Below are 16,576 nucleotides of genomic sequence, written 5' to 3' on the forward strand. Positions count from 1 at the left end.
TGTCACACCCTGGCTTTGCGGAAGCGTGGTTAATTTGGTGTGACTTCTTAATACCATAGCTTAATCATAACCAAGCTATATGAATTAAAAAAAATGCAAGATCATCCATTAAAATAAAAATACCATAACATTGTCTTAACGGGATAACACCCTAACAACCATAAACTTGTTCACCAAACATTACAAATTCAAATCTTAACATAAACATGATTCAAGGACTGTGACTTGTCCAGGAAAGAGTCACATTCCCCGAACCCTGGATGACCTCGGTGACTAATGCAGTGGGAAAAACATGCCATACCGTGCCAGATCTTTTAATTCCCTGAAATACATGTAAGTTGAAAAATCAACAATAATGTTGAGCGAGTTCATGTGTAAGTGAGTAAATAAACCTTTGTCTTTATCAAAACCCTGGTATGTAGCAAATAAGGAAAAAGAGATCACCAATGGTTTGCAAGGCCATTGATATGTGTGAAGTGCAAGTAGGAAGACTCAAACCTAGCGGATTTATGCGTCGGGCACTAAGTCACCCCGAGGTCCGTTATGCTGGACCTGGGGCTGGGCTCGCTACACCCAGATAGATCTACCGCTCCTGTCCCTCGGTCCTACCATGAGGATTAATGGCCTCAAGTTTCCGCCTACCCACTCACATGATCTAAGAAGTAACCCTCCTTACGCTAACCATACCATGTATAAAGTAATCATAAACATTGTAACATGTATTTCACCCCCGCAGTTTAGAAAACTGAAAACAGTTAAGAGAAAAGGGGGGCATGAACTCACAGTCAGTGCGTCTCACGCTTCTCTCCGTGAACAACAATGGTCTCACCATCATCGGTCAGGATACGAACGACCTTCTTATGACAAACTATCTCGGCCTTGTTACTCGATAACCAATCCATCCCTACTACCACGTCGAAGCTTCCCAACTGGACTGGTAGTAGATCTAGAGCGAACTCGCGCTCTCCCAACTCGATTACGCAACCTCGAATCACCTCATTAGCTTCCACTAACTTCCCATTCGCCAATTCGATCGAGTATGGAATATCTAACTTACTAGCAGCTAAACCAAGCATATTCTTAAATTCTAACGACACGAAGCTATAATCGGCGCCAGTATCAAACAAAATAGATGCAAAAGTTTTGGTTGTTAAAGAACGTACCAGTAATCACGCCTGGATCCTGGCATGCTTCACAAACTCTGATGCTGGGTGTTCTTTCACGGTCTTGTTTTAACTTCGGGCATTCTCTCTTAAGATGTCCAATGTCCCCACAATGGAAGCATCCTAGCACTCGGCCATTTCCTTTCCTGCTTCCACCTTGAGCGTTGTTACGGTTTTCTCCTTGTCTGGGACTCTTCATCCCACAACCTTCCTTGTTGTGCCCTTTTCTTCCGCACCTAGGCTTCCAACATCCACATTCATGGTGATACTTGCACCCAGCACGTCTTGATTTAGTTTCTAAGTAAATCTTATCATTGGCCTGTCTGTTGTTAGGGCAATCTTTCTTGAAATGCCCTTTGTCTCCGCAGTCAAAACAACCTGGAATAGATCTTTGTTCATCATTATTCGTTCGGGTATCTTCGGTAAGCTTCCTTTTGTTCTTTCCAGACGACTCTACCTGAGTCTCCCTATCAGGGTTTGCAAGTTTTTCTAGTCTAATGGCTTCCGTAACGAGTGCCAAGCCCATCTTACTTGCAACCATAGTTGTTGGTGGAGTAGATGCTGTCATTAAGCTCAGGACTTGAGGTGCCAATTCCCAAATGAAATGTCCTAGTCTCCTCAATTCTGGTCCCACCAAGTACGGAACTACTCGTGCCAAATCATGAAGTCTTTGCATGTATTCCAACATTTTTGGACCTTCCATCATCAGGCTCTGGAATTCCCCTTCCAACTTCTGGGTTTCCGCTTGGGAGCAATACTTCTTATGCATCATTCCCTTCAGTTCATCCCATGATAATGCATATGCTGCGGTTTCGCCCTTTATTTGAACCTGAAGGTTCCACCATAGTCGAGCTCCATCTTGAAACAACTCAGAAACGTATAGGACTTGTTGTTCTGGCGTACAACCACTCATTCGAAAGATGGAATCCATACTTTCAATCCATTTCACAAAAGCTATGGCACCTCCAGTGCCGTCGAACTTCGGAGGCTTGTAGTTGAGGAAGTGCCAGTAGGGACAACCGTTATTTTCTGAGGTGCCTCTGTGAGGTTCGGAGCGTAGGGCCTCGTGCTGTGATATAGCTGCAGCAATTATCTCTTGAAGTTCCTCCTCTGAGGTGGGCATGCGCATTTCGCGTCTTGGTGGCATCTTCTAAAAGATGTTTCACGTAGGTTAGGTCGTAGCAGGTAAAATGTACGTATGTATTCAACAATATCAGCACATAACATCTCATGCTATCAATAAATCAGTCACATAACATCTCATGTCATAGAACATAAACCATAGATCAAACATCACAAGTGATGAGAATACTGCGATTGCTGTGACAACCCGCAAAATTTCAGGTACTGTACAAATTAATTAACCCTAATTATGTGCTTAATGACTGTGCTTGACTACATCTGACACTTTAAACTACTTACTGATTTATGTTATATACATACATGTGCATTCTTTACATACAGTCACTCCAATTATTTCATACAGACTCTTAGTGACAAACCGGATGCACAAAGCACCGTTAGCACAGTAAGCGGATAACTCAGACACATGCTGACAATGCCAGCACTTAGACAGATACTATTTTAGGCCAGTATGGGCCAGGAATAAAACACTACACCAGTATGGAGTGTAGGGAAGTGAGGACCATAAGACTATGTCACTAGGTGATAGTTTGAGTGCCGGAAAGTGCCTAAAACGCAATTTAACTCCAGAATTCCACATTTTTAGTAACAATCCAGCTTTTAACACACTCATATTATACAGAGTATTGACTAAATGGTCCTGGACACTTTCCTAAGTGTTGGAATTAATTTCGTTACAAAAAGATGCACAAAAGACGCTTTACGGGACAATTAAACGCTTTAACGGAACGATGCGAAACCGAACAACCAGACATTACCCGAGACATGAAAATATTGTTAGAAATATTATTTTATTATTTTAAATTAATCATGGTCACAAAAATCCCCATGCACCATGCAAACATGACCTACACCCACTATACTTGTAAATACCCTTAACCCTTTTATAATTACCTACTAATTAACAAAAATTTACACTTTACCCCCCCCCCCTATAACCGAAAATCTGCCCTAATCATTAAATAATATTTTGTTTAAATCTTTTGTAAAGAAAATCTTGATTTCATTGGCCAAATTCTTGTCATAATTTCCCTACAAGCTAGTAATGCACATTTCCAAGATAATGATCATCATTACATCAAAGCTAGCACTTAATCCTCTCTCTCCTCCCTCTAAATTTGGCTCATACCCCCCCCCCCCTCTCACCACAACTGATTTTCATCACTACCATACTTCATACCTCCATTTCTTCTCCATCAAGCTCTCATTCAAGTTGTAAAGATCCTCCATAGAAGTGAGAAGTTGAAGTGCTCCCAAGAGGCCTTGTTCAAGCTGTCCTCACCATCATTCTTTATCATCTCATCCTAAGATTGCAACCCTAGCCTTGTGCTAGTAGTAAGTCCATTCATACTCTTGTTCCACTTTGATTCTTGTTACGATTGTTGAATGTTCATCACACACAAAAGCTTAAACAGCTTGCTGAGTTGGATTTCCAGCCAACTTCAACAGGCTGTAACGGGATCATTTTAAGTCGAAAAACGGATTTTCTAAAGCCTAAAATGAGTATTTTGGAATAACTAAACAAATGGCACTGGAATCATAATTTTTCGAGACCGTTTACTATTTTTAAAAGGTTATTTTTGGACAGCAGCTCAAGCTGCATTTTTACTGCAGAAAAAGTGGGTTATTTTCGGAGTCATAACCTAAAACCTGAGTAAAATCAACTCATGAAATTTTTACAGTAGATAGACACCATTGTCAGGACGACCCTCCAACTAGAATTTCGTCAAACGGACTTACGGTTGATTTTTAGTGAATATTTCCGTAAACTGTGATCAGAAGGTAACAAATCTGATTGCAGTCAAGAAAATGATTTTCTATAAAATATGGGTAACGAATTAGACTTTGATATTTTTACAAAATAAACTTTGGAACATATGTGACATTCTGTAAAAATTTGAGAATTTTTTGAAAAGGGTAACTATTTTATAAAAATCCTCGAAAACAGTCATGTTTCGAGTAATAAAGCTGAAATGAAGTATGTAATGTTTTGTATGTCTATATGTTGGTTTGGTTATTGAAAATGAACTATTGGATGTATATAAAAGAAAATGATATGCTATTGAAGCATGGACACCTCTATTTACAGATGAGACTCTGCCGAAATTTTCCGAAAATCCGAACACTTAGTAAAATATTCGAGAAAATAGATACAAAATAGTTGTCTAACTATTTTTCTAATAACGATAGTTAAGTTAAAATAATTATTATTGTTTTAACAAACTAATACCGAAGTAACATAAATCAAAACACTAAACTCTAAGCCAAGGCACGGCCCGTTCGTCTAATAGACATTAGTATGTTGTAGGTTGTCGTGTAGCGGAAAGAGTTTAAGTTCGAGTCAAGACGCACTACGGTGAGTTCATGACCCCCTATTCCTTTACTGTTTTTGGTTTTATACTTCGGGGGTGGAATACATGTTTACAAATTATTTCAGACATTTTATAATTGGTATGATTAGCTTAAGGAGGGGTTTTTATTACGCGATCAAGTGAGTGGTGGGCATGACACTTAAGGCCATTAATCCTCATCGTAGGACCACGGGACATGAGTGATAGATCTATTTGGGTGTAGCGAGCCCACACCCATGAGGCCGGGGGCCCATAGTGGTGACTATGTCTTCATACCGGAGACAAATTTGCTAGGTTTGAGTCTTCCTGCATCATTCACATATACTATTGGATTTGCAACCTAGTGGTGATCATTTTTCCTTATTGCTACATACCAGGGACTATTTTACTTACAGACTTATTAAAATGGTTTATATACACAGACTTACACATGAACTCGCTCAACTTTTTTTTGTTGACTTTTTAAACTACATGTATTTCAGGGAATTAAGTTGGATCTGGCAAGTGATGCATGATTAGCTGCGTACTTAATAAGGATGCCATCCGGAGTCGTAGGTTTGGGAAGTGTAACTCTTTCCTGGACGAGTTGCATGCCTCAAATCCTTGTGTTGTTGGTAGTCTTTGTCGAGTCATCTGAACTCATTTTTAAACAAGTCATGTTTTGTAAACGTATCGTGTGGTTGATGTTTTTGTTTCAAGACAATATGTTATGTATTTTTAATCATTTTAATGGATGAACATCAAGTGTTTTTATCATATAGCATGTTGTGATTGTTGCTATGGTATTGAGAAGTCACACCAAACTAAACCCACGCTTCCGCAAAAGCCAGGATGTGACAATTGCATTGCCATAAATCGAGACCAGAATGTAAGGTTTACAGGTACCCAACTGTATCGTACAACATTAATGACTTATTAGGGGACGACCCTAGGCAAGTCGTGCAATCGCTGGACATGTTCAGGAATCTCTGGTTCGTCCATTTTCAAATTCCAGGACCCTGTCTCAAGCTTCTGAATTCCAGTCTTAGAACCACATTTCTCCTCCATCATTTCCTTTAGCTCATCCCAGCTCAGTGCATAAGCAGCATCTGTGTCAAGGGCCTGAACCTGATGGTCCCACCATGAGAGTGTGCCGTCTAGAAATGACCCCGAGGTAAAGGTATCACTCTGTTGGGGCGAACAGTTAGTCTTTCTTAGAATGGAGTCAATCTCTTCGGACCAACGAACAATTGCAAAGGCGCTTCCTGTTTCGTCGAAGTTCAAAGGCTTGCAGTTCAGGAACTGCTTATAGGTGCGGTCAGCTGGGGGGGGGGGGGGGGTTATTTCCAGTAGTGCCACTGCTGTGCTAAAAGCGGAGAGCTTCATGTCGTGCAATTGCCTGTGAGTTGCGTTTTTGCAGCTCGGCTTCTATCCTTGGCAACATACTGGTGTTTGTGTCACGCCTGGTGTGGCATTCTCTTCTGCCAAAATGGCATGAAGTGGGTTAGACAAATTTCCAATTGTCTATGAGATACATAGCACCATAAGCCATCATGTACTCACCCAATTTTACACATAAATATACTCAATGTATGGGTGGGGAAATAAATTTTCTGAGCCTCCACATAGGCTTGCCAATTTGGCTTGTTGCTTGAAATAGAATGAACTCGAGGCTTCATCGCCTTGGTCATTCGTGTTCGTGTTGTTTCCTGCTACATTGGTTTTCATTAGTTTGACCCGCAGAGTCCACCAGGATTTCTGTGCACTACAAGTCGTTATTACGTGGGCCCCCGTAATAATAAATTATCTTGCACAGTTACCCCACATTTTCTCTCGTCCAAGCAGATGATCAACCAAGGAGCGACAGCAGGTGCATTGGCATGAACAAGGTCATGCTCTAATGCGGGGTCAAGAGCAACGCCTGGCTCAGGGCCACGGCTGGCTCTGGATCAACAAACTCCATCTCAAAATCAGCTGGATCAACCATCACAGGGGGTTACAGGATCCTCCAAGGGCTGGTCTAAGTGTATGAACTCAAGGTCATGGTCTGGATCAAAACCAGGTGGAAGAACAGGATCACCCTCAATACTGTGATCAAACTCAAAGCTGTGTGCGGGAACCGGTGCAGCTGATGATGCCGTATCAGGGTCGGCGTCGAGTGAATGGCGCTGCATTCCCTGTATATGCGAAAATACGGATGTCAGAAACTCAAATGAGTCTGAGGCAGGGGAATGGACATGAGTTTCCCCCTGCAGGAGCGTCCGCAAGCAGTAGGTTAATACCAGCAGCAATAGGGCCTCGCCCTCGAATGGGTCCTCCTCTAGTAGATCGTCATCGTCGTCTGAGGCCACGTCGGGGGGGGGGGGGGGGGCATATCAACAACAGGATAAGCGGCAAGGGGCACAGGAGCCGGGATCACCGCGAATGGCAAAATTCCCAACAAGATGGCCATCAGTAGGCTCTGCTACGACATCAGGCAGCGCAAAAGGGGCTGAAAGTCGTCATCGTCTGTGCCGGTAGTATCGGAAATGTGCACCTCGTGCTCCGATGAAACTATGTCGTCTGATACTATGGCCATGGGATTCGTAGTGTCCATCTTTCTAGTACATGATGAAAGCATGACGTTTGTAACACAAACATATATACGTATAATAATCAATCATATATTCATATGAACATGTAAGTCAACAATAAACAATCAAATAATTTTCCTAGTCCCACTAGCCTCCCAGTCTCCTAGACTGACACTCCTAGTCCCACTAGCCAAATTCCTCCCAGTCTCCAAGACTGCTCTATCATCTACCTCGACCTCTTAGATTCGAGCCTCGGCCTCCAAGACCGAGCCTCAGCCTCCAAGACTGAGCCTACTCTTCCTAGTCTCACTAGCCATCTAGCTCGATCTCTAAGATCGAGCCTCGGCCTCCAAGACCGAGCCTCAGCCTCCAAGACTGAGCCTATTCTTCCTAGCCTAGCTAGCCATCTACCTCGATCTCTAAGATCGAGCCTCGGCCTCCAAGACCGAGCCTCAGCCTCCAAGACTGAGCCTATAAATAATAAACATCTACCTCGATCTCTAAGATCGAGCCTCGGCCTCTAAGACCGAGCCTCAGCCTCCAAGACTGAGCCTAATCATAAATAAATAAAAGGTGCTCAACATTTGTTTGTAAAAACGTTTTGGATCTGGACTTAAGTGGTATGCAGTAAAAATGTTTTCGTGAGAGCCCTAGTGATCATAGTCTAGACTCGAGAAAGAATCCTAGTTCGCTATGATCAGAGCTCTGATACCAAGCTGTCACACCCTGGCTTTGCGGAAGCGTGGTTAATTTGGTGTGACTTCTTAATACCATAGCTTAATCATAACCAAGCTATATGAATTAAAAAAATGCAAGATCATCCATTAAAATAAAAATACCATAACATTGTCTTAACGGGATAACACCCTAACAACCATAAACTTGTTCACCAAACATTACAAATTCAAATCTTAACATAAACATGATTCAAGGACTGTGACTTGTCCAGGAAAGAGTCACATTCCCCGAACCCTGGATGACCTCGGTGACTAATGCAGCGGGAAAAACATGCCATACCGTGCCAGATCTTTTAATTCCCTGAAATACGTGTAAGTTGAAAAATCAACAATAATGTTGAGCGAGTTCATGTGTAAGTGAGTAAATAAACCTTTGTCTTTATCAAAACCCTGGTATGTAGCAAATAAGGAAAAAGAGATCACCAATGGTTTGCAAGGCCATTGATATGTGTGAAGTGCAAGTAGGAAGACTCAAACCTAGCGGATTTATGCGTCGGGCACTAAGTCACCCCGAGGTCCGTTATGCTGGACCTGGGGCTGGGCTCGCTACACCCAGATAGATCTACCGCTCCTGTCCCTCGGTCCTACCATGAGGATTAATGGCCTCAAGTTTCCGCCTACCCACTCACATGATCTAAGAAGTAACCCTCCTTACGCTAACCATACCATGTATAAAGTAATCATAAACATTGTAACATGTATTTCACCCCCGCAGTTTAGAAAACTGAAAACAGTTAAGAGAAAAGGGGGGCATGAACTCACAGTCAGTGCGTCGCTATACCAAGTACTCCGAATGTCAGGCAGCTGTGCAACGACCTACATGTGCTAATTCTATTAGACGGATGACCGTGCCTTAGCTTTATAGTTTAAGTTTTTGGGAAATAGTTAGACAACTATTTCGTGTTTATATTTGCATGTACTTGGTAGTTAATCTCCTTCCCAAGGATGGGGGATTTAATACATGTGCGTTCAATTTATAATATTAAGTCTCACTTAATATATCTTCATTCCAAATATAAATATTTTTCTCAAAAATATTATATTTCCATTTCACATAATTTTTCCCCAAAAATAATACATTGATAAATTATACGTTCATAATCATTTCCGTATAATGCGTAAGTTACGTTTTAGTAATCGTGAGGTAATAATAATTACCGTTGTAACTTATATGTTTATCGTGAAAGCGTTTGTATTATTTTGGATTCGTCAATGTTTGTAAATATTATTTTTACTCTAAAAATAATATTTGTGTATTTTCACAAAATAATCATAAACAGTGTTGTGAAAAATATATTTACCAAATATATATTTGTCGCGTTTAGTTTTGTGAAAATCCCACCTCCGAATATTTGTAAATAAAGTTGTGGCGAAATATATTTTGAAAACATGTCGAAAATAATTCTAACACTTGTAAATAATTCTAAGTGTTAGGTTTTTAGAAAAATTTCGCCAGAGTTTCCTTTGTAACGGGAGGTGGCCACGCTTTCAAGCGTATCATTTTCTTTTACAAAATCATTTCAACACTTCTTTAAATCAACCAATCAATTTCCGACACATCAAACTAGTCAACAAGTATGTAAATCGTATAATCGCATGAACTTGTAGTTTTTCCGAAAACTATAGTGTAGATCCCGTTATATTTTGTGGATCTATGTGTAAAGTAACTAAATCTTGTAAAAACCTCGTTTTTAGAATAAATCTATCTTTACATCTTCCCGTCATCTTTTACAAAAATTGTTATTTTGCCGGATCTTTCATTTCACAAGTGTTTATACGCTTGTGGTTTGTAAAAATCACACTTGTTAGTGTGTTATCCGTCTTTTAGAAAACATGATTTTCTCGACACTTGGTCCTTTGAAAATACCACTTGCAGATACGTAGATCCGCTAGTTTTAAACACTATTTTACAAGTAAAAATACTTTTACACAAGTTCATGTTTCTCGTGTGGTAGAGTTTCACCTTTTAACCCTTGTACCGATAGAAACAAGCTTATGTCAAGATCTATGATCTTAACAAAGTCGGGTTAAACGATGATCCGAGCTACCACAACGTAGATCGGGCCTAAATAATCATCACTTCCAAGTACTACAACTTTTACACAAGTATTAAGCCTTTAACCAACTATATTCATGTTTTAGTAGACTTTAAAGATTCAAAATGCAAGTTTCCGAGTTTTAACCGTTACAACTCTTATTAACCATCTTAGAATGATCCGAGTATGAGTTTTAAGTGTTATACCTCTAGCTCGGGGCTAGGGAAGAATCTATGCGAAAATGTGGTGGATAAAAGCAAGATAACGAGGTCCTTCCACTTCCGTTTGCTCCAAGACTCCTAATGCGTGACCTTGAACACTTGTGTGATGTTGGAATGGAATGAACAAGAGCCGAAAATGAATGTGTAGGGGGTGGGGTGTTCGGCCGAGAGCTATGTAGAGGGAGAGAGAGTTGTGTTTGAGTGGTTTAGTGAGTGATTAATCTCTTGGGTTTAAGCTAGGTATTTATAGACAAAATCAAGATCATCGTCCAATGGATTACATGTCCCCTTGATATTAGGCATAAACAATTAAAATAATCAAAATGGTACTACACTTGGTCACAATGTGACCGATCGGCCCAAGGGGGGGGGGGTTCTAGTTTGATTTCAAGTAGATAGTTAGTGTTTAGTTATGTTAAACCAAGTTAGATTTAGGGTTAACTCGGTTAGTGGTGTGATGTGTTATAATGCGGGTGTTAGGGTAATCAGGGACCCTAACTGGCTCAGAAAGAGACCAATAATATTTTTGTCAATATTTTCATGTTCCGGGTATAGTCCGGTTGTTCGGTTGGATAGTAATCCGTTAAAGTGCTTAAGTAAGCTTTTAAGTGTCGTAAATAATACTTTTAGTGACACAACTTATTCTACAAAGTGTCAGGAATATTTTCCTCATGTTTTGGCACTTTATTAGTTAGCCAGAAGCTAGTATGTTAATAAAAGTGCTGTCTTTCGTGCTTAGAGTACGTTTTAGGCACATCCAGTCATTATATCTTATTCCTAGAGACGCAGTTCTACAACCCTTGTATCCCTACACTCACTATGGGTGTAGTAAAATATTTCTGGCTCATACAGGCCCTTAGAGGCAGTGTCTGCCTGATGCTGGCTTTATCAGCATGTTCAATAGGTTATCCGTTCTAATGCTACTGTGCTTTAGTGCATCATGTTTGTCACTAAGGTTCAACTTGTAAATAATGTAATGCTACTGTGCTTTAGTGCATCATGTTTGTCACTAAGGTTCAACTTGTAAATAATGTAGTGACGGAAATCAAAGTATGATGCAGGAATATACAGGTACTAGAAATCAAGTAGCAGTTTGTCAGCAATTTCAGTTAAGCACAGTAATTAAGCAGCAATTAATTATTAATTAAATCGTACGGATACCTGGTTTAGTGAGGGTTGTCACATGTGTACTACCTCCTAAGCATAGTGTACAACTAGTTCATGCATATCCTTCAAATCTCATACATAATTCATCAATTTCTTCCTTCTAATCAACATGAATCATACATGCACAAACATCAAACATACTACTATCACATTTCTTTAAATTCCTCTAACAAGAATCCATCATACAAATCAAAATACATCAACATTCAACAAGAATTAGACATGGATGATGATTCAAATCATCATTCTCACCATAACTAATGGATTTCACCCTTGAACATCAAATTAACCTAATTCATGCATAATCCATGTTCCAAATGATGATTCTAACACATACTCATACTCATACTCAATTTCATACAAATTCGTGATTTACATCATAACCCGCTTCATGCATAATCACCAAACTAACTTTTAAGACATACCTTATGATCCCCTTGTGATGGTGATCATTAATCCGTGTTCATTCGCAAATTTGAGCCTTGAATCATCCCTTGATTTGAAGCTTTTTGAAGAACTAGGGCTTGGCTCCTATGGAGCCCTTCTGATCGTTCCAGAACACACGAAAATGTGTGTGTTTGTGTGTGTGTTTTTATTAATTTAAAACATAACTTTTCCCCTTGTCCTTCTTTAGTCCCCCAAGTTTATACCCTTGCTTGTTTTACTAAACATTTGACTAGGTATTATAACCTAGTTATTACATTCTATTTTATTAGACATGGGGTCTTACTAACAATTTTAATAATTCGTGTTTTGGGGCGTTACAGATTGTTCTCTTCGCCAAGCCCTAACGGGCGTCATTTGCTGTTTCGAGGTTTTGGTCAAATAAGACCGTTCATCAACGGTTGAATTCAAAAAAAAAGAAAAAACCTTAAAACTTTCATATATTTCACACACACACACACATATATTTCACAAACCCCAATCACAAACTAACTCACTAAAACATACAAACTCTCTCCAATCATTTTTATAAAAAAATGTTATCCCCCTCTTCATTCGATTCGTCCAGCTTCTCATCCGATGGATTGATTGACGATATGCTTCTCGCAATGACACCGGAGGCGATTCGGTATTTGCGAGAAGAAGCTGAGATGTTGGGTAGCATTGATTGCACGCATTGGGAGTGGGCGGCATGTTTAATTTAAATTAAAAAATTATTAGGTAATGATGATGGAGACTTTAAACCATTGCAAGATTATTAAAGGAATGGACTTTAAAGTCCCCAAATGAGGTGACGTCTAAATGAGGTGACGTCTAGATGATGATTTGAAATAATATAACACATACATAGATAAATTGCTACAAATATCATTTTTCTAAAATTTATAATTTAGGCATGTGTAGATATGTTGTGTTAGAATCTTTCTTGGTTCCCCATGTATTCTTTTTATAATAATTGGATCTCTCTCCCTCACCCACATATACATATTGTAGGGAACCCGCGCATGATGTGACGAAGTGTACAATTTCAATACAACACAACACATGGTTATAAATAAATATAATCTAGATAAAGATAACTTAATAAAACATATCATTAAAGGATAATGCAAACAGTTTGTGCAATATGTTACAGGAAGAAGTTCAAAGCGTAACTCAAACAAGACTAGAGGAACTCAAGAAGCAAAATATTCAAAGTGGGGACTCAAGTTGACTCCGCTAAAAACACATGGACACAAATTGCAGTTTACTCTTATTGTAAAGAAAAGATTAATGAGTTGTCTGATTACGCTACTAAGGGGGCATGTTGTTGGTAAATTATGCACTCCATAACTTAAAGGTTAGAAGCTCAAATCGTTGACTCCGCTAAAAAACACATGGATGCAAATTTCAGTTTATTCTTATTATAAATAAAAGTTGAATGAGCTATTGGATTACACTACTTAAGGGGACATTATGTTGGTAAATTAGGTAATTCATAACTAAAAGGTTGGAAGCTTGAATTATTCATTTGTATATGGGATATTGGATTTTAATAATCCTAAGTTTCACCTGTTGGTCGATAATAATTCAAACTTTAAAAATTCCTTACAATAATCCCAATTTGTAAAGCTTTGGCCGCCATTGATCTTTTTCTAACATAGGTCCACTTAACTCAATTAAGGAGTCTCTAGTTGTAATTGAATCTATTGAGGATACCAAATTCTTATATGTTTGAAAATGATCAATGACGGCCAAACTTTTACAAGTTGGGATTATTGGATGTAATTTTTAAAGTTGGGATTATTATCGGCCAACAGATGAAACTTAGGATTATTTAAATCCAATAACCTTTGTATATAGTATATTTATTCTAGAAGATACAGGAATTGCCCAAGGCTATCCGATTACAAAATAGTAGATTGTTTTTTCTTTATCAAATTTGAAGTTAATTATTGTAAAGAAAATTTGAATGACTTATTCAATTCTGGAAATGGTACATTGGTTTTTTCTGATTTACAAGTTAACCCTAAATACTTTTCATATTATTATCATACTATATAATAAAAAAAACTATTTATGGGACATATGTCATTCATTAGAGTCATCTATTTTTTAGTTTTTTCTCGTATATAAAATTAGATTTATTCAACACGTGTAATGCACAAGGTTTTTTTTAAAGATATAACTTCTTTTATTATTTACTATACAAAATTACATATATTCAACCCGTGTAATACATGTGGGTTTTAAAAATAAAACTTTTTTATAATTATTATTTGGTGTATAAAATTAGTTTTATTCAACTTATGAATTATACAGGGTTTTTAATTATTTAATATGTAAAATATTTATTTATTTAATCCGTATAATACACGGGGTTCTAACCTATTATATACATTATACACACACGAAATGATTTTCTTTATTTAATATATGATAAGTTAACATATAATGACTTAATCAATTTTGTCCTTTTACATGAAAGTGTTTTTCTTCTCTTCTATCTTTATCCTCTAAGATTTTATTCTTGTTTAGTGTTTGATTGGAGACAAGAGGACTGTAGCTTCATTCTCAGGTTCGAACATGTGTCATCTTTCCTCTTAACTTAGTATTATCCAAGTTTTACTATGTGATATATCGTGATTTTCGTGTAATAATTAAAATAAAATGATTATGTAACTAACTACTCTATCATCTAATCAACTCTCGTTATATCGATAAATAAAATAATATATACAAACATACTAGGTTAGAGCCCACGTGTACACGTGGTTTAACAAATGAAAATACTTTGAATTTGTTTGGTTTTAATTAAAATAATAAAAATAATTTTAATATAAATAAAATAAACTTAAAAACCCATATGATAGGTAAAAAAAAAAATACAACGAATAATTCAGATTTCACTAAAAAAAATTTAGTACACCACATTGGTTGTCTTATTTGTAATATTCTCATTGTTATCTAATTTGAATGTTTAATGGTCTTGATTGACACTAAAATTAAACGTGCATAAAAGAAAGTTGCATATACATACTACATAAGTCTAATGACAAAGTGAAAGTATCTCAGCTCGTTTGTCGCTCGGTTGTCGCATCCCCTTACCATACGGAAGTATACGATCTCGCCTATAAAAGCAACCAATTAAAAATGATTAATTTGTAAAAATAACTAACAATAAAAAAATTCAAAAAAATTCTAAACAAAATAAACTCATACGGATTACGCCTACGAACTTTAGTTCTTATATATTTATTTTATTATTACTTATATTTTATTGATATTTTTACATTGAAAGTCTAAAACGTTAGTAAAGCCATTAGTTATTTACATGTTTATTTTATTATAATTGAATTTTATTAATCTCTACTATAAAGCAAAGATATGATAAATATAAATGGAAAACAAAAATGGTAAAAGATAAAGTTTATGGATTAAAATAATATATTTTTTATTTGAGATATAATCTATATCTATTTATTTAGGGTAAAGGATAAAAAGATAAAATTCATGTATTAAAATAATATTTCTTTTATTTGAATCTTATTAAAAAAATATTATCTATATCTATTTATTTAGGAGGGAAAAAATAATTGAGATCAACTCATAAAATGCCACGTGTCCTCATGTGATTTACTTTATTATATGTATAGATTATGTGGTTCTAGCAACTGTTTAACTAAAATGATTATGTATTGACGCGCCCCACTCTCCCCTCTCTCTATATGGTTTAATCATAATCTATGTATAATGCTACAACATTTTAGTCTTCTATGTATGTTTCTAATTTTTTGTGTATGTTTAGGAAATTTCTGTAAATTAACACATTACCAAAGATTTCAAGAGACAATTTTGGATCATTTAAATTGAAATCAAAATTTACCTATTTTTATAACATAATATTTGTATATGTTACAACATTATTATACATATACAATTGTAATTATACCTAAACATTATTATAACATATAATATACTTTTACCCACATATAATGTTCTATATGATTATACCTATGCAATTATACTTTAACCTATACACTTACATGTATTAATACACTTACACATATATACTCCTACCTACCCGTTTACACATAACATCATTGCATAGGATTTAAAAGTTACACAAAAATAATACAATTATGCATATGAAAAACAAACTTTTAATAAATTTTACAAAAATATTTGAGTTGATTTAAGAAGAGATATATTAGAGGGAAATTACAATGTTAGAGGAGAAATCTTGGAGGAAATCAAGAGAAAACTATTTCCTTTATTTGTTTGACATTAAAGTTTTACATCTACAATTTGATAAATATATCATTATACTAACTACGATTAGGTTATTTTTTTCATTCTATATACAATACAGTCCTATGGCTAGGTTCAAATACACAATCTTTTAAAAATATAAAAGTCATAGAAAGGGTATCAAATGCACTATGATTGAGCTCATTCTAGCGGTATTGGAACCGTCTCGTCAAACCCTACAATCTTAGATTTTAAGGTTTTGCTTTGCATTTTTACCTTGTAGATTTTAGAATTTTTGTTTAGATCATTGTATCTTTTTATTTGGTAATGTGTCTTTTATTTATTTGTGTTATCGTGTCTTTTTCCTCGGTATTGCGTTATATTTCTCGATATTGTCTTATATTTTGTGATCTATTGTGTGATATTTTACAATGTATTTTGTCTTTCTACACTTTCTAAATTTCAGAGACTTTACATATAGGATAAATTTACTAATATTTCTTATTTTAATTCTCACGTTAAATTTTCTTCC

Source organism: Helianthus annuus, chromosome 4, assembly GCF_002127325.2.
Source record: "Helianthus annuus cultivar XRQ/B chromosome 4, HanXRQr2.0-SUNRISE, whole genome shotgun sequence".
NCBI classification, from domain to species: domain Eukaryota; kingdom Viridiplantae; phylum Streptophyta; class Magnoliopsida; order Asterales; family Asteraceae; genus Helianthus; species Helianthus annuus.